The sequence below is a fragment of the Cervus canadensis genome, chromosome 4, assembly GCF_019320065.1.
Source record: "Cervus canadensis isolate Bull #8, Minnesota chromosome 4, ASM1932006v1, whole genome shotgun sequence".
NCBI classification, from domain to species: Eukaryota; Metazoa; Chordata; class Mammalia; order Artiodactyla; family Cervidae; genus Cervus; species Cervus canadensis.
In genome coordinates, this window is record NC_057389.1 from 27576471 (window position 1) to 27596378 (window position 19908).

At 41.6% G+C, this 19908-nt stretch overlaps 1 long non-coding RNA gene across 1 annotated transcript in view; it reads right to left on the reverse strand.

Annotated features, from left to right (window-relative positions):
• Positions 1-3976: 3976 nt before the first annotated feature.
• Positions 3977-19908, reverse strand: part of LOC122439565 — a 75816-nt gene continuing 59884 nt past the window's right edge. Inside the window, exon 3 of the long non-coding RNA XR_006268919.1 lies at positions 3977-4187. This is a non-coding gene — a long non-coding RNA (uncharacterized LOC122439565). The remainder of the gene's footprint in view (positions 4188-19908) is intronic.

Genomic DNA, 19908 nt, shown 5'->3' on the forward strand with positions numbered 1-19908 from the left:
TGTAATATTTAGAGTTCTCAATTATAAAGGACTGGCACAGGTGAGTAATAGTATGTCTTCAACAACGTTACATCAAAAGTTGGTCTGAGTGGAAGTAGCAGTTGAGAAACACTAGTGTCAATGCTACGGTAAGGATGGTGTTTATGTCCACCAGACTGTTAGAAAAATAACAAGACTATGTGGGTAACCTTTTTTTTTTTTTCTTCAATACATTATGGTATTTGGTTTTGAAAAAAGGGCAGGAAGTAGTTAGTGTGCAAGGCTTGGTAATGTGTCAACTTGTCTAGGCTGAACCACATTTCCCAGAATTCTCCTCCCTATAGGTAGGGCAGGCTTGATGGATATGCAAACAGTACAATTGCACAGGGATCTGTTCTCAAAAGGGGCCTCACACTGGAGTTCAATGCTCTCTGTTGAAATTCTTACTAATTTTATCTTTGAATTTGTGTTTTATAAGTGAAGCTCACTGGGCTGCTGGTGACTGTCCTGGAAGCTTGGAAACTTGGCTCACACAACATCCCACCTCTTACCACCTCCCTAGGATTCCCCTTCCCCATCATATTGGCTGTTGTCACTCTCCACCCCAGTGGGATCCTGGGCATACAGCAGGGAGGGCTGGAGATATGGCCCCTGGATGGTGAGTCATGGTATAGAGTCCAAGGCCCCTGTGAAGTTTGCATTTACAATTATCCCATAAGATAGGGGAGCGTAGAAGTAAATAGCAAATAATAAACACCATGACATGTCCAGAATGAAACTGCAGAAGAAAGGCGAAACACTTCTCTTGTATTCTAAAAAAGAGGCTCCACATTTCCATTTAGCCCTAGCCCCACAAATGATATTGCCAGCCCTGACTGTATGTTTCATATCAGTATGTGCCATGGATACATATTCATATGAGATACAGAGTATAGAAGTGAAGCAGCAGTCATATTTCTTTTCACCTTAGAAATGTAGAGGCAGCTATATGAGTAGCTCAGGCATGTTACAATTGATCTGCTGATTCAACACAATGGCTCAGCGCCGCAGCTGGTCCCGCAGGTTCCCTACCTTCCCCTACGTCTTCTTTCAGCTGTTCCAGTTCCTGGGCATGCTACGTATGTAACTCCATGATGAGAGACACCTGCTTCTCCTACACGGCACTCACATCATAGCCAGGGATGACAAGAACTGACATGAGTTCCACTGTGTGTTTATGGCTTCCAGTTTGTCCTTGCTCTCCTCCAGTTTACAACCATCTTCCCTTCTACACTGCCTATCCAATGGACTTTGGGCTCCAGCATCAGACACCAGGACTACTGCTTAGTCAGCACTCATAATTGTGTAAAGTTAAGTGACTATAACAATAAATCTCCTATACTACATCTAGCACTCTGCCTCTGTAACTGAACTATAACCAATAAGTATGGCTAATTTTTTTAAAACTTTAGGTTGAGGAAATAGGATTACATAATATATAAAAATAAAAACAAAGGAATATGACATAGTGAAAGAATACCATGCATTTATACAATCTTTTTTGCAGTTGACTTACCTTGCCTTATTTGGTCATCACCACAAGCCCCATGAGGGAGGTTAGGGCAGCTATTACAATTTCCTTTTTACAGATGGAAGTGAGATGTCAGGGGTTAAATACCTTGGCTAACATCACATAGATAGAAAGTAGCAGAGTTGGAACTGGTCCTCTAGTACCTTCCCCAGTGCACTCCCATTGACCCAAAGGGTCTCTGCCAAATATGAATTATTAAGGTCAACTATGAAGCTCAAATCTTCAGTGTAATGAAATACATTTCAACCAGAAGGCATGGTCTCTGGTTCTCAGTTATGTAATTATATTTTTGCTGCCCAAACATTAAATAAGCAGACTATGAATCATTCAGTTCACACCTTTACATCCATCTCCTCTGCCCACAACCCCACCATGGAGTACAGAGCACTAGAAACTCTCACTCAGCACTGAACAGTCCAGCTTCCAGTCTCAGCAAATAAAAAGAACACCTCAAATAACTGCAAGTATTTCCAAAACTCATGTTTCACACTGGTAGTTTTTAATACTTGCAGACATATGTGTTGTAGGTAACAGAGCTGAAAGCAGCTCTCATCATTATAACTCAGGCATATGATACACTGGAGCAAGGTTTGGCAGTTGTTTCACGATTATGAAAAGAACCAGTTTCATTTCAAACAAATAATCAAAATTCCACAATAGACTACAAAAGTAAGTGAGGCTTGGCTTTTCTATTTTTACTAACCACAAAAATGAGAAATAAGTCATTTTATTAAAGCCTTTGAGCTATAACCATATAAAGTAATGAATACACCAGCACCATGAAAAATCCAGAGAAAATGCACATTTTCACCACTTGTCAACAATTGCAAAATTACCCAAAAAAGGTTTTATGTAATTACAGTCCTCCCTCATGGAAGAAAGCAACAGTTGAGTTCACAGAGAAAAGAATCTGTCATGAATTTCTGTTCTTCTAGAGGTACTTATAAACCCATAAATCTCCATAAAAAAAGCAGGCCCACTGTACCCTCCTGCTACATCCATGCACATTGAACATTCCCAAGATCCACAGGCACAGGAGTCAATGGGGCCAAAGCCTTAGGAGGTGCTGAAAATGCCTGGGCTACTCTCTCAATACTCTAGTTCTTGCCCACATACTGGCCTCCTTAGATGATGAGGATGGCTTCATTCCTTGGATGTCAAGCAGAGGTATCATAAGCATGCTCCAAGAGGCCTTCATCTATTCATCAGAACAAGCATTCATCAGGAATTTAGTCCATGCCAGACATTGTACTCGGCCTGGGGACACAGTGGTAAGAAAAGCAAACTCCCTCTAGAGGTTACAATCTAACACAGGATATAGATGTGAATCACCAATCATGCAGATAAATGTGCCATTGCCAACAGAGGCAGATTCAGGGAAGGACAGGTTATGCCACCAGGAATATGTCTTAGAGAAGCCTAATTTCATTCAGGGTCTCAGACAAGGCCTCCCCAAGGAAGTGACACTGTACAGGCAAAAGGGGTAAGAATGTACTGGGTGCCTCTAGACGAGGGAACACAAGTCTGAATGTGGGGCCCCAGTGGAGCCCTGACCCAGGCCAGGTGGGAATGAACAGTAAGCTCTGGACTGAGGAGATCAGGCCTGGACACAGCAGGAAGGGAAGCTGAGAGAGAGGTGGGGAAGCTAGGTAATAAATCATGAGGCTTGAGGGGGTGACTTTCATCTACAGCAGTGCTGTGCTTTAGGCGGCCCTGCACCCAGGAGTAAATAACGTGGGTGGTGGGAGAGAGAAGGGAAAGACACGAGGGTGGGAGGAGGCGAGTGGAGAAATTCAGTCCTCTTTAGGCAACAGCAGGCTCCCAAGGCCCTCAGCAATATTGCAAACAGCGTACGTTTATCGTGCTGCCCCCCTGAGTGCTCCCCTCCCAGCGTGGCCCCTGTCTGCTTCCTGCAGCCGCTCGCACTCTTCAGCATCCTCCTGCCGCTTTGGCCTGCCCTTCCTGCCTCATTGCTAACATTCAAACACCAGTTCACCTCCAGTTTCAGCTTCGGTGTCAGGAGGAGAAATGTGATTTCCTGATTTAAGTAATAAACTCCAAGGTATCGATAGCTAACCAAGTCTTTACTGACCTTCGGGGCTCTCGTCTTCTGAGACAGCCCACACTTTGTCTGTAGAGGGCCCCTCACCTTCCAAGACGGACCACATTCTGTCTATAGACTGTGTATCTCTCTCAGTGAACCTGTTTTCACTTTACTACGGCTCACTCTTAAATTCTTTCCTGTGTGAGGTGAAGGGCCCTCACTTGGCAGCCCATCACGGGAACTCACCCGAGATCTGAGACATAACCATCCTCTCTCACCCCAGGGCAGAGCTCTCTTGCCTGCCCCCTTGTATCTTTCACAAGCACCCCATATTAAAGAATCTACTTCTTAATCTATCAAAAAAAATTTTTACTGACCTTTGATAAGACGACTTCTCTCAATTCCATTTATTGAAACGGGAGAATTTGGGAAACACTGAGCAGGAGGCAGAGTCAGAGGGCCCAAAAGTCAGTCCTGAGACGTGGTCCCAGCTTCATCCTGAAGTGATGGAGTCCAGAAGGAGGGCAGAGGAAAGGCCTGTCGGTCTTTATGAAGACCCTTCGCTGCTCTCCTGAAGGCAAGCAACTGGAAGAGCTAAAAAGAACAGGAAAGATAACAGCACTTCTCAGAATAGGTACTCACATCTTCAAACTTTTTCCTTTTGTCCTGGTATTAAATCAGTACAAGAGGTAATTCCCTGGCAGTCCAGTAGTTAGAACGCCACACTTTCACTGCCAAGGGCCCAGGTTCAATACCTGGTTGGGGAACTAAGAACCCACAAGCTGTGTGGTGCAGCCCCACCCCCCAAAATCAATACAAGCATATTAAGAAAAAAAAACTTGTATATGCATGTATGTTTGTGTAAATTTATTTCTGAACTGCTTAATTTTTTAAGAATCAATAAGATTCCAAAGCATTGTGTCTAACAAACATCATGTGCCTATGCTATTCTAAGTAAAAATCTTATTTGAGTCTCCAAAATTCCAAAAGGTAGGTACTATTATTCCTGCATTTGAGAGAGGAAATTGTAGTATAGAAATGGTCAGTAACTTCCCCCAAGAAAAAAATTTTATGATTAAACATCTAAAGATTATTTTCTCTTTCTCTGAAAGTCCAAAAACATATTTGTTTGATATCTTTTACATGAATGTCTATTTTGTAGAAAATCACATAGAATTTAGGAGATACATAGTAAGTCAAATTTATGTAATATTTCAAAACCATCAAGTAAACTACAACTTTGATTTTTTTTAAATACTAAAAGAATAAAAATAAGAAATGATTGATGTAAATGTTCTAAGCCTTTGAGGAATACGTGGGCTGCTATTTAGCTCAGGGTCTATCCAGATCTAGTAGAACTCAATATTCACAATGGTGGAGTGATGGTCCATTGCATGTTAGTTGCTCAGTTGTGTCTGACTTTTTGTGACCCCATGGACTGTAGCCCATCAGGCTCCTCTGGCCATGGAATTTTCCAAGCAAGAATACTGGAATGGGTTGCCATTCCTTTCTCTGGGCAATCTTCCTGACCCAGGGATCAAGCCTGGGTCTCCTGTATTACAGGCGGATTCTTACTGATGAGCCACTAGGGAAGACCCGATGGTCCATTAGAGGCTATATTGATTGGCTAGGACTTTCACAACAAAGCACGACAGACCGGATGCCTTAGACAGCAAAAATGTGTTGTCTCGCAGTCTGGAGGCTAGAGGTTCAGGATCAGTGTTGGCTGTGTTGGTCCCTTCCGTGGCCCCTCCCTTGGCTTGTACATGACCATCTTCTCCCCGTGTCTTCATGCGGTCCTCTCTCTGTATATGTCTGTGATCAAATTTCCTCTTCTTATAAGGACATGAGTCATGTTGCATTAGGACCCACCTGGGTAACCTTATTTTAACTTAATCACCTTTTAAAAGACTCTATTTCCAAATATAGCCAACTCTGAGGTACTGGGGAGTTAGGATTTCAACCCAGGAATTTTGAAGGGACACAACTCAGCCCATAACAGAAAAAAAATGATCCAGGAATCAAGAGGAAGCTAGATTCCTCAAATGAACAGGAACACACCAAAAGAGCTAGATAAGCAACCTGGTTAGGAACCTACCCTTGGATGTGTCCTGTGCCTGAAGGTATTAAGCCCAAAAGTTAAGAAGAAGATCTGAATAGTCACCCAGTCACTACTGTCCAAATGGGAAAAATGCTTCATAGCTATAGCTCATATATACTTAAGAGGATAAGTATAAGCATGAATTTGGCTAAAATCCATGCTTCCTTCCCCTAATGTAGCCTTAGATCATTATTTGATCCTCTTCAATTATGTGAGAGTTCAAACAGGAAGATATATGTAATAGATTTGATGTTGGAAATTAACAAGCCCAAGTCCTTCTCTCGGCCTTTTACAGGATGTCACTTGATTATGTGGTCAAGAGCCAATTCTAGTGATATCTCCCAAATTGTTAACATATTTGTTTTCAGAAAGAAACATAGCATGGTTTGTCTAACAAAAGCAAAATAGAGATTAATCCTAAAATTCAGAAATCTGTGGATTGTTTTATTTACTTCTTAAATGAACTGGTTATTCTAACTTTCAGTACTTAGTTTTCATGTCTTTAAAAATATTTGTCAACTTATGCTACATGAAGTATGTTTACTTTTATAATTAAAAAGAAAACTTTTAAACAATTACCACATCTTTCTAAATGTTCCTTTTGGGGAAAAAACCATTTTTAGATTTGTTGTTTTAATTTGCTCAGTCGTTTTTACTTCCTCTAATTAAATAAATCTGATCCTTAAACAGAGTAAAATAAATTTTTGCAGGATGAATCACATGTTACCATTTTAACTTCAGAGAAGTGTCTATAAGGGGAAAAATTGGGAGGACATAAGCAATGAAAACTCTTCCTGCAACATCTCTCTTCTTGCCAATTGAAAAGAAACCTGCTTGAAAGACGAAAGCAGTCCATCAAGTACTGTAATTAGCATGAGGCAGGCACTAAAACCCTACAGCTATCTCACAGGAAAATTTTACTTTTTAAAAACTGACTTTGCAGTTTTCCACACAATAGGGAAAACTTTGTTACATGCATATCTTTGAGGAAGATCTGTATCTTAATATATGAAAAACTTTTAAAGTCAAATCAATAAAAAAAAGAGACAACCCAATAAAAAAATGAACAAAGCCTTGCAAAGTCAGTTTACAAAAGAAAATATACAAATGGCCAATAAGCACATAATAATATAGTTAATTAACATCATTAATTATCAGATAAGTACAAATTAAAATCACAATGATTTACCATTTCACACACACCAGAAAAGCTAAAGTTAAAAAGAATGAGTATACCTGAATGGCCAGGATGAGGAACAACTAGAACTCTTGAAGCCTTGGTGGTATGAAATGTGTGCAACCACTTTGAAACTGTCGTGCGTGCATGCTAAGTCAGTTCAGTCACGTCCAACTCTTCGTCATGCTATAGACTGTAGCTTGCCAGGCTCCTCTGTCCTTTGGGATCCTCCAGGCAAGAATACTGGAGTGGGTTGCCCTGCCCTTCTCCAGAGGATCCTCCTGATCCAAGGATGGAACCTCTGTCTGTGTCTCTTACATCTCCAGCATTGGCAAGCAGGTTCTTTACCACTAGTGCCACCTGGGAAGCCCATAGGTGAAACTGAAACTGGCAATTTCTTTTTAAATATATACCTATCTTATACACCTCTAATCCTCGTTATTTACCCAGGAAAGATGAAAAGTCTTATCTGTAAAAGACTTGCACAATGTCTACAGTAGATTTATTCAATAGCTCCAAACTGGAAGCAACCAAAATGTCCAACAAGAGAAAGGAAAAATAAATTGCAGTATATTCAGATAATACAATACTACACAGAATAACAAAGAATGACTACTAATAACACAACATTGGATGTATCTCAGAAACAGTGCACTAGTCAAAAGAATAGGGCAGACACCAGCATTGCATCCTATTTGATTCCATTTATATGAAGCTCAAGAACAAGCGAAACCAAGCAATGGAGGGAGACATCAAAATGGTGGTGTCTACAAGGTAAAATTTGACTGATATAGGGCAACATACTTTCTAGGGTGGTAGTTACGCAGATGTATAATTTTTATCAAAATTCATTGAATTGGAAACTTAAGAACTGTGATTTTCGTAGTATATCTATTTCACTTCCATAAAGATGTTAGCAAGAGTTGTTAAAACTGACTTTGCCGTTTTCCAATATTTCATGCATACCCGCCTTGTACACTTTTCATCTGCGACTTGGCTGACTAGCTGACTGGCTGCTCACATGCCCCCTACAGGTCGTGACACCCTTCCAGGGAGGTCAAGCAGTAAAAACACTAGTAAGCCCACCCCCACGCTGGACCTTTCTGTTTTGCAAGACCTTACAGAATGTGACATGTCAGAGAGATAAAAATCTACAAGACCCTCTTTAAGAGCCATTAGCTCCAAGTGCTCTCAGCCAAACATAACACGGTGAAGAGGAAAGAATGGGGTCTGTGGAGCCAATTAGACCAGAGTCTAGTCCAGCGCAGGCATTCACCAACTGTGAGCAGGCCACCTAGCATTTCTGAACCTGTTTCTTCTCTCGTAGAACCGATTATTCTATAGGATCAGAGACCATGTTAATAATAGATCTAGATTAAGCCTTGCACATAGTAGGTCCTCAGTGAAGCAAAGCCATCACTGGCCAATCAGCTTCCTGAAAATAAGTAGGGGAGTTTGGCACATAGTCGGGTTCAATAAATATTTAATAAATGAGTGAATGTGTATGTATATGTGTTAGTCGCTCAGTTGCGTCTGACTCTTTGCAACCCCACGGACTGTAGCCTGCCAGGCTCCTCTGTCCATGGAATTCTCCAGGCAAGAATATTGGAGTGGGTTGCCATTCCCTTCTCTCCAGGGGATCTTCCCGACCCAGGGATCGACCCTCGGTCTCCTTCATTGCAGGCAGATTCTTTACTGTCTGAGCCACCAGGGAAACCCAAATGAGTGAATAGTCTGAGAAATTTCTGTTTTCTCTAATTCCTATTAAGTAAATACCAAGGGATGTGCCCAAGCAGCAGCAGGATGGATGATCAAACAGGAAGTATTTTTGCCAATATATTGTCCTATCTCGCATACCTCCTGTTCTTTGGGTCAGATTATTTCAGAACTCAGAACTTGTCTGATTTAGGGAAAGTAATATCGTGCATACACCGTACATATGCAACTCATCTAGTAGATTGGACAACACTCCAGATCAAACATATTAACATTTCCACAGCAAACTTTATAAATATTCACATAAAATAGAATAAAGATAAAAATAGTCTTATATTGTTTCATGTTCATTTTGGCCATGAAATAAATTATTTTTAAAACAATAATAATAGAGCTATTAGGATTGCAGAGTTGCTGGAGACCCTGTAAAGGCTAGCATTCAGGAAACACAGTGCACCAGGCATTCTGGCCTAAGCGTTTTGTATACATTAACTTTTTAAAAACGTTTTATTTTGTACTGGGGTATAGTGGATTCACAATGTTGTGAGAGTTTCAGGTAGACAGCAGAGGGTCTCAGTCATACATATACCACATCGATTCTCCCCCAAACTCTCCTCCCGTACAGACTGCCACATAATATTGAGCATAGTTCCCTCTGCTATACCGTAGCGCCTTGCTGTTCATACATTTTAAATATAGCAGTGGGTACATGTTGATCCCAAACTTCCTAACTATCTCTCCTTCCCCCCATACTTTCCCCCTGGCAACCAGACCCCCATTAACTCTTCACAACAACCCTTATGAAATAGGTACTATTTTTACCACTATTTTCATTTTAAAGGCAAGGAAACTGAGGCACAGACAGGATAAGTACTTGCCCAAGGTCAAAAATTTCACCCCGGAATCTGTATTCTTAGTCATGCATCTATACCGCCTCAATCTTCCCTTTCATCAGAGTATGCAACCTCATACCTCCAAATTTAAAATTATTAAATAGAATTGGTACAGGCCCTGGGTTTCCTATCTTTTTAATGCCTCCGCCACTTGGAAAACTCTAAAGCTTGTTGGAAAGAGTGACTTTAAAAGATCTGTCCTCTTTAACAGACTCAAAAAAGACATTCTTATCTGCCTGAGACAAACAACCATAAGCTAGAAACTCATTTTTTAAATTATTTTTTTAATTTCAAACAGATTATTAATAGAAGAGCACATTCACAAAAGGTTTAACTAGCAGTGTGAGTGACAAAAGAAAAGCCAGCAGCCTACAAAAGCAGAATAACACTCTTTCAGCACCACCAGGTCATTAAAAAAATACATTCAAATTTATGGGTAGCCCAGCCACCTTATCAAACGAAAACAATATAAAAAGCTCACAACTCTGAGGTGGAAAGAGGAGAACTTACTCCACAGAAAAGAGGAAAACTCATGCATCAATCACATAGCTGGCCCAATGTTAACAACTTCTAAACAGTGAAGGTGAAAGAACATTTGTTCACCGAAAGGTCACTTTCTCCACTGCGGGGGAAGGTTTAGGGGCACACGTTGGAAAGTTTGCCTCAGTATGCATGTTATTTTACCCTTGGGCACCATTTGCTTATGAAAGAAGGTTGGTGGTGGAGCAATTAGTCTGGCAGCTAATCAATGTCATTGTACTGAAAGCTTTCAGGAAATGATCCCAATCTAGAAGAATGATGCTTCAATGCTGGGTTTGCTTCTCATGGAAAATATCAAGCACAGAGGATGCTCCCTTGGGAGTACACACTTGCCCTCATGAGTCAGTATTTACCAAGTGTCTATAAAGTAGTTACACTACAATATGTGCTTGGGAACACTAGTTAAACCCAGTTTCCTCCCCACAAATAATTTAACATCTTAATTGGGGGGAATTAAAAAATGTAATCACATCAGGGACAGAAAACATATACAAATTCAAGAGTTGGCAAAATGTTTTGATTTTTCTATTTCTCTTTCTCTATTTGATACACAATTCAAATTACAACTTTTATTCCAACTGACTGAACTCTCAGAAAATACCTGAACCTACTCAGGTCAAGTATTTCCAAACTACCCAACACATAATCAATAGTAATCTATACATATGCATGCATGCTTAGTGTGCATGCTAAGTCACTTCAGTCGTGTCTGACTCTTTGCAACTTATGGACTTAGCCTGCCAGCCTCCTTGTCCATGGGATTCTCCAGGTAGGAATACTGGTGTGGGCTGCCATGCCCTCCTCCAGAGGATCTTCCTGACCCAGGGATCGAACTTGAGTCTCTTATTTCTCCTGCATTGGCAGGCAGGTTCTCTGCCACTAGCGCCACCTGGGAAGCCTGCTTCATATATATGGGGCAGAGCACATAGAAACATAGGTCTCACTCAGTGAGTAGTTGTTGAAGTAAATTGAAATCCTGCTCAATTATACCCAACATAGAAGATTTTTTTCATGAATCTGAGAATGATTCACTAACCACCAGTGACTATGCTTTTGGGTTTAAAGAAACATTCTCCTCAGCCCAGCCTACATTCATTCCTGTAGGAAAGCTTCAGGCAAGGCATAACTTCCTAAATAAACTTTTGCTGTCCACAAAATGTTAATTTGCTACTGTTTAAGGTAGCAAATTGTTTTTTAGTACTTGTTTTTTAGTACTGACCTGGCCCTAAATATAATTCCACCCAAGATTCTCTGTTGTCTTATTCATGATTTACAGTAAAAGGAAGAAAGGTAGTGAAACATAAAGAAAATTAAACTGAGTACTACAGACGGTGTGGAGAAGGAAATGGCACCCCACTCCGGTACTCTTGCCTGGAGAATCCCAGGGACAGGGGAGTCTGGTGGGCTGCCATCTATGGGGTCACACAGAGTCGGACACGACTGAAGCGACTTAGCAGCAGCAGCAGCAGACGGTGACTACAGCCATGAAATTAAAAGACGCTTGCTCCTTGCAAGGAATCCCATGACAAACCTAGATAGCGTAATAAAAGGGCAGAGCCTTCACTTTGCTGACAAAGGTACATTTAGTAGTCCAAGCTATGGTTTTTCCAGTAGTCAAGTACAGATAGGAGAGTAAAACCATAAAGAAAGCTGAGCACCAAAGAACAGATGCATTTGAATTGTGGTGCTGGAGAAGACTCTTGAGAGTCCCTCAGACGTCAAGGAGATTAACCCTGTCAATCCTAAAGGAAATCGACCCTGAAAATCCATTGGAAGGACTGATTCCGAAGCTGAAGCTCCAATACTCTGGCCACCTGATGCAAAGAGCCAACCCACTGGAAAAGACTCGGATGCTGGGAAAGATTGAAGGCAAAAGGAAAGGGGGGTGGTAGAGGATGAGATTGTTAGATAGCATCATAGACTCAATGGACATGAGTTTGAGCAAACTCCAGGAGATAGGGAAGGACAGGGAAGCCTGGGTGTATTAAAGTCCGTGGGGTTGCAACGAGTCAGACATGACTCAGCAACTGAACAGCAACAACAAAACTGGGTAAGAAAGTTAACATGAGTTGAGCTGAGGAGGAGGAAGCTGCCAGCCCTCCATTTCCAGCCCTACCTTGTGCCAGGAGGACAACTTCTGTTTGAAGGAGTTCAGGCTCCTGCAGTTCAGGCTGACTGAAGTAAAGAAAGTTTCCTTATCTTTCCTTGAAGAGACCCAGCCCTGCTTCATTGTTTCTCCTGTGTGTGCGCTTACTTGCTCAGCCATGCCCCACTCTGAGAGACCCCATGCACTATATAGCCCATTAGACTCCTCTGTCCGTGGGAGTTTTCAGGCAAAAATACTAGAGTGGGTTACCACTTCCTTCTCCAGGGTCTTTTCCTGACCTAGGGTTGAACTCAAGTCTCCTGTGTCTCCTGCACTGCAGGCGGATTCTTTACCTGCTGTCATCAGGGAAGCCCACTGTTTCTCATGCAAAGCCTGTTAGATACAAATACACTGATCCGAAATGTCAGACCATGAGTCACAATTTCTTACAATGGTACAGCACCTATTCAGCACAAATACACAATTTAAATGCCAAAGCCTTTGACTGTGTGGATCACAACAAACTGTGGAACATTCTGAAAGGATGGGAATACCAGATCACCTGACCTGTCTCTTGAGAAATCTGTATGCAGGCCAGGAAGCAACAGTTAGAACTGGACATGGAACAACAGACTGGTTCCAAATAGGAAAAGGAATACATCAAGGCTGTATATTGTCACCATGCTTATTTAAGTTATATGCAGAGTACATCATGAGAAATGGTGGGCTGGATGAAGCACAAGCTGGAATCAAGATTGCTGGGAGAAATATCAATAACCTCAGATATGCAGACGACACCACCTTTATGGCAGAAAGTGAAGAGGAACTAAAAAGCCTCTTGATGAAAGTGAAAGAGAAGAGTGAAAAAGTTGGCTTAATGCTCAACATTCAGAAAACTAAGGTCATGGCATCTGGTCCCATCACTTCATGGCAAATAGTTGGGGAAACAGTGGAATCAGTGGCAGACTTTATTTTGGGGGGCTCCAAAATCACTGCAGATGGTGACTGCAGCCATGAAATTAAAAGACACTTACTCCTTGGAAGAAAAGTTATGATCAACCTAGACAGCATATTAAAAAGCAGAGACATTACTTTGTCAACAAAGGTCCGTCTAGTCAATGCTATGATTTTTCCAGTGGTCATGTATGGATGTGAGAGTTGGACTAGAAAGAAAGCGGAGCACTGAAGAATTGATGCTTTTGAACTGTGGTGTTGGAGGAGACTCTTGAGAGTCCCTTGGACTGCAAGGAGATCCAACCAGTCCATCCTAAAGGAGATCAGTCCTGGGTGTCCATTGGAAGGACTGATGTTGAAGTTGAAACTCCAGAACTTTGGCCACCTGATATGAAATGACTCATTTGAAAAGACCCTGACGCTAGAAAAGATTGAAAGCAGAAGGAGAAGGGGATGACAGAGGATGAGATGGTTGGACTGCATCACTGGCTCAATGGACACGAGTTTGGGTAAACTCCAGGAGATGGTGATGGACAGGGAGACCTGACGTGCTGCAGTCCATGGGGTCACAAAGAGTCAGACACGACTGAATGACTAAACTGAACTGAAATGTATTTTTAATATTCATAAACTATAACCAAATTCTTATCACATCTAACCTTTGTCTATAAGTCAGATATGACCTGAACTCAACCAAACCTTTAAAGGGGTAAGTAAAAAGTGCCCAAGATTCCATCCTATGTCCAATGAACAAAAAAGTCTAATTCTTCTTACCTTCCTACTTTTTTTAGTCTATTTCCCTTGGGTTCCTCCCCTTCCCATAATCAGTTACAGTCAGTCCTCCTATCTGTGGATTGGTAGAGCTAACTGTACTGTAGTTAGTCATTTCATATAAGAAACTTGAGCATCCTCAGATTTTGGTACCTGTGCAGGGTGGGTGGGGGTCCTGGACCAATGTATATTCAAGGGACAACTACACCATCATAATTCAATAAATGTTACAGGGAGTCTATTATATGTCTCTTGGGCAGTGGGGATGCTGTGTAAACAAAACAGATGCAACTGTTCCTACCTTCCTGTCTGGTGACAACAATAGGCTTCAAACAAAGGACATTTACAACCAGAGGCTTAAAATCAGTCCTCATAGGAATAAGCAAGCTATGGTGGAATGATTTTCCCACTAAAAGGAATTATTCTATTCACTTGGGAATGTCAACATGGTTTCCAATAACAAATAGCAATGAGACACATCAAAGGCAGTATACCAAACACCTGCTCTGACAACAACACAAGCAAATAATTGTCATCAATGTGGATGATATTTTAAAATTTTCACTGGAGTATAGCTGATTTACAGTGTTGTGTTAGTTTCAGGCGCACAGCAAAGTGAATCATTATACATATATGTGTGTACACGTATATGTGCATGCTCCATTATGCCTGGCTCTTTGCGACCCCATGGATTGTATCCCACCCAGCTCCTCTGTCGATGGAATTTTCCAGGCAAGAATATTGGAGTGGGCGGCCATTTCCTGCTCCAGGGGATGTTCCTGACCCAGGGATTGAACCCACGTCTCTTGTGTCTCCTACATCGGGAGGCTGATTCTTTACTACACCACCTGGAAAGCCCATACATACACATATATCCACTTTAAATACAAATAACCTTGTCTGAGAAGAGCTGAATTATGGTCCTGAAATGCAAACCTCATACTAAGTCCCTGCCCTCACTGTCCTTCTCTTATTTCTGCATCCCTTTTCCACTCCCCCTCGCCCCAGGTTTTATAGAGGCTACTAGGTCAGCAACCTAATGCCAGGTCATTCTGAACCTATACACTGCATATCCAGGTCTAGTTCTCTGTAACAATCTCCCCTTCAGCTGGTTGTGATCATCTCATATGAAACTGAGCATGACTTGAGTTAATTACAATTAAAACCAAAGCATAGTAAGAAGCTGGTAAAATCCCTTTAACAAGGAAACACCAAGTTGTAAATCAACTATGCTTCAATAATAGTAAAAAAATAAGAAGCAGGGGGCTCTACTGTACACTGCAGGATATTTAGCAGCATCTTTGGCCTCTACCCACTAAATGCCAATGTTCTAGGGTGTCTACAGATTTTGACACAAATGAAACATCTTGCTGTTGTTGAATGGGAAGAACATCAACCTATGCAAGACTCTGGCTATAGTGGTAAAAGAAAGCAAAGGCAATGGACAGCCTGGGGGCGGTGGGAAGCAAATGAATTACAGGTTGGAGCTGATCCTCAGGGCAGATGGCAGGGGTCTGGGGAGCCAGAGCCTTCAGGAGTTGTCACAATGGACCAGCTTCAACACTTAACACTCATACGTCATTTTTCACTAAAAATGGTCCTTCCCAACGTGACTGTCCATCTTCTTCACTAGATTGCCCTCCAAATGCCTCTGGCTGTTTTAAAGATCAAATATCTTCTCAAAGGGCAAAGAGTTGCTATATTAAGAGCACTCAGGAGAAGGAGACACAGGCATGTTGAGAGAATATGTTGAGAATAAAAAGCAAAACTTTCCATGATGAGTATCTCGAAAGGGACAACACTCATGTGAACATGCAAGTTTTAACATACTTGTTTGCATGTCAGTTTAACTACCTGATAGTCATAACACCATTCCTTGCATTTACCCTAAGGAAATGCACAAAAATAGGATGCCGGACAATTCTATGAATGAAAAGGATAGAAAACAAAAGGATATGAAATAATTTAGAGGTTTCCACAATATGCTGAAAAATGTTTAGACTATGGAAATCAGGCAGAGCTGGGTTCAAATCCTGACACTGTCTCTTACTAAGCATGCAACCTCAGGCGATTTTCTTAAATTATCTGAGAGTTTACTAAGTGCAAAATGGAAATTAAAAATACCTACCTCTTGAAATCACTGTGAGGACTAGTGGAGTAATACATTTAAGTACTGAACTGATGCCAGGTGGCTCAGTGGTAAAAAGAATGCCTGCCAATGCAAAAGACGAAGGAGACATGGGTTTAATCCCTGGGTCAGGAAGATCCCCCAGAGAAGGAAATGGCAACCTACTCCAATATTATTGCTTGGAAAATCACATGGACATAAGAGCCTGGGAGGCTATAGTCCTTAGGGTTGCAAAGAGTAGGACATCACTGAGCATGCGCACAAAAGTAATGCCTAACTCTATACCCAGAAGAAGCTGTATATAAAAAACTACGTGCGTACATGCTAAGCTGCTTCGGTCGTGTCTGGCTTTTTGCGACACTATGGAGGGTAACCCACTAGTCCATAGGATTCTCTAGGCAAGAAAACAGGAGTGGGTTGCCATTTCCTTCTCCAGGGGATCCTCTCAATCCAGGGATTATATAAAAGATCTACATCTCACAAAAGAACTAGAATGCTATTCTAACCCCAACAATGATGTAAACTGAGAAGGCAGGCTGAAAATATTCCTCTTTTCATTCAGCAAATATTGCTGAGCACTGGTTCCTCTACTAGGGGTAGAACGGTGAACAAGATTATGGATCTTTCTACAACGACGTCTTCAAATTACCTGCAGCTCAAAGATCCCTATAGAAAGGAGAAGAGTATAATAGCAGGTCTAAGAAATAATGTATTTCAGATTCATGACAGCTGTCTTGCCTGGAAAAACTGGCCTTAATTATATTTATATAATTAATATCTTTTTACATTCTTTCAGTTTAGTGGCTCAGTCATGTCCGACTCTTTGTGACCCCGTGGACTGAAGCACGCCAGGCCTCCCTGTCCATCACCAACTCCCGAAGTTTACTCAAACTCATGTCCATTGAGTCGGTGATACCATCCAACCATCTCATCCTCTGTTGTCCCCTTCTCCTCCCGCCTTCAATCTTTCCCAGCATCAGTGTCTTTTCCAATGAGTCATTTCTTCACATCAGGTGGCCAAAGTATTGGAGTTTCAGCTTCAGCATCAGTCCTTCCAATGAATATTCAGGACTAATTTAGTTGCAAGAAACAGAATCCAGCTCTGAGTAATACGAGCAAAAGAGAATTCATTTCAAGGTGCGGTGTGGCTCAGAGAACCAGAGGCCTGGAGAAGCAGGCTTAGGCAGGGCAGGGACCAGAGACACCGCTGGGTTTTCCTGTATCAACAGAGCTGCCACGTGACTGATTCTGCTCCAATTATTTTGTTAGTTTAGCCTCCATTCTTGCATCTTACCTCTCAGGCCCCAAAGCCCCAGAAGAGTCTAATAGCCTATTTTAGGACACATATCAACCTCTCAGCTAAGGAAGATCAAATCTCCTTCAATTATAATCTCAGCAAGATTGTTCAAATAGCAGAGTTCAGTTTAGTTCAGTTTAATCACTCAGGTGTATCCAACTCTCTGTGACCCCATGGACGGCAGCACGCCAGGCCTCCCTGTCCATCACCAACTCCCAGAGTTTACCCAAACTCATGTCCATTGAGTCAGTGATGCCATCCAACCATCTCATCCTCTGTCGTCCCCCTCTCCTCCTGCCTTCAATCTTTCCCAACATCAGTCTTTTCAAATGAGTCAGCTCTTTGCATCAGGTGGCCAAAATATTGGAGTTTCAGCTTCAACATCAGTCCTTCCAATGAATACCCAGGACTGATCTCCTTTAGGATGGACTGGTTGGATCTCCTTGTAGTCCAAGGAACTCTCAAAAGTCTTCTCCAACACCACAGTTTAAAAGCATCAATTCTTCAGCACTCAGCTTTCTTTATAGTCCAACTCTTACATCCATACATGACTACTGGAAAAACCATAGCCTTGACGAGATGGACTTTTGTTGACAAAGTAATGTCTCTGCTTTTTAATATGCTGTCTAGGTTGGTCATAACTTTTCTTCCAAGGAGTAAGCGTCTTTTAATTTCATGGCTGCAATCACCATCTGCAGTGATTTTGGAGCCCAAAAAATGAAGTCAGCCACTGTTTCTCCATCTATTTGCCATGAAGCAGCAGAGGCCATTTACCAAAAGGAAATTGGAATAGTATTACTGAAAGATAAAGACTGAATGATAGTGACCAAAATAAAACATACAGTAATAGTAATAATAATAACAACAGAAACTAGCTTTTAATGAGCACTTATGTAGTATTGGGGCTTTGCTGTTGGCTGAGATGACAAAGAATCTGCCAGCAATGCAGGTGACCTGGGTTTGATCCCTGGGTCAGGAAGATCCCCTGGAGAAGGGAATGGCAATCAACTCCAGTATCTTTCCTGGAGAATTACATGGACAGAGGAGCCTGACAGGCTACAGTCCTTGGGGTCACAAAGAGTCGGACATGACTTAGTGACTAATATTTTTTATTTTATGTAGTATTAGGTACTATGTTAAGCATCCTATTGGACTATTTCCACAATCCCACAAGGTAGAAAGTATTATTACTTTTAAAGATTAACAAACTGAGCTCAGATATGTTAAATGATATACCATGTGTCACACCGCTAGAAAATTGAAACCTATTCTGATACCAAAAATGTGCTGAATTGCTATGCTATTTTGCCTCTTTTCTTAACTCTGGGCAGTAAATAACCAAGTGCTCAATACTCGAAACTTTGATACTTAAAAGAAGAAAAAAAAAACTCCTATAATGTGATAAGTATATTTGGTGTTGGCAGCGAATGATAATCTAGCTATAGAATGGGAAGCAGCAACCGCAGAGCTTATAAATGAAACATAGAAACCCAGAATCATGTTTTGCAAAAAAGGCAAATGGCAATTCATTGACTACAGATATTTTCCTCATCTCTCTGTAGCTTAGAAACTGTTAACCTTGACAGTGAACAAGTAGCTTACTGCAAATTGGATTTTAACCACCAGCATGAGCAGGCTTTCAATCAAATGTCTGTGGATTAGTCAAGTTCAGTGAAAAACTGAGAGTACACAAATATCGTCTGTCATGTTAGTTTTACCTTTACAATGAATTCTCTGTTGCTGAATTGATAGAATGAAAGTTGAAATAGCCTCTATTTGCAAAATTTTAAATAAACCAAAGAATATGTCTCTGCTGTACTTTTCAAAAATGTAAATAATCTCATCCATAGCTTGAATAGCGCTAATAAATAAGAGACAATGTGCAGAACTGGGGGACCGGCCACCCTTCCTCCAGTGCTCATCCATGAGTGGTGTGCCCACCGGTCCTGTGAGCCAGTCACAGACCCGAGCCTGGAGGCAGTGTGGGTGAGGGACAGAGACCCGGCAAGGACCAGACTTCCTCTGTGCAAGTCTCAGGGCACCGCTGCGTGTCTTCACAGCCCTGGGCCCATTTTCAGTAAACAGCTATCTCCACGACTTGCTCTCAGGACTAGATAAGTAGCACTGTAAATTGCTTGGAACCAGGTTCTCTTCGGGTGGTTCCCCAGAAGCAGAGTGTGAGGTAGAGTTTCTTGTGAATGTGATTTTTTAATAAAAGAGTAAGAAAAGCAGAATAGAGCAGAGTAAGAAATCTGAACAAGGATGTGGTCTCCTCTGGAAATTGCTTTAGCCTGATCCATGGGAAGATCTGGAGCAGCAACTGTACTATAGAGGCAGGGGACTGGTCATCGGCCACTGGTTAGTGGCTTAGGAAAATGGTGGGATAGAGGGCCAGGTGGCAGTTCTATGCAGAAGAGGGTAGCAGTGAGCATTAACGATCAGTCCTCAGGTAAGAGGATTTGAGCAGAGAACCAACAGCATCTATTCACATGCTTGTGCGGCACATGGTAAGTGCTTGATAAATATTAGCTCTTTATCTTATCCTCTACCTAGCAAATATTTATTAAGCCCAGGAGCCTTGTTAGGCAATGAAGGTAAGAAGATGAATAATGTATAGTTCTTGTCCTGGAAGCGTTCACAGACCAGCTGGAA